The following is a 497-nucleotide window of genomic DNA, read 5'->3' on the forward strand; positions in this document are numbered from 1 at the left end:
ATAAAACTATTCAGGAGACGTACAAGGGGAGATGAATTTATATTTTTTATACATTTATATAAAAAATATTATATATTATATTTTAAGCACTTGTATGAATATATGGAAAGAATTAACATCAAATTTTTCAATTTTTCAAAATAATTAACAATAGATTAATAAGAGATTTTCATTTTTCCCAAATAATCCCAGTTTATATATTACTAAGATAATATCCTTATATACTACGAGCTTTTGGTTTCTCCATTCCTTTGCCGCTACACGAATATTCTATATAATCTTCGGTTTGGGCCAACAGTAGCGATTTAGCGATTTAGGTGGTGCTTGCAAATGTTCTTCAATGTTCTTCACCGCCATACTTTTCCACAATATGTTCCTTCGTCTGAAAAAAAATAAAATATATTATTGCACGGTTGTAATTGAGATCTCTAAATACTTTACGATTTTTATATCTTTAAACAATTTGATGCAAGGTTATAAATTCAGCGGCTAAAACA

This window comes from Glossina fuscipes, unplaced genomic scaffold (genome assembly GCF_014805625.2).
Source record: "Glossina fuscipes isolate IAEA_lab_2018 unplaced genomic scaffold, Yale_Gfus_2 222, whole genome shotgun sequence".
Lineage (NCBI taxonomy): Eukaryota > Metazoa > Arthropoda > Insecta > Diptera > Glossinidae > Glossina > Glossina fuscipes.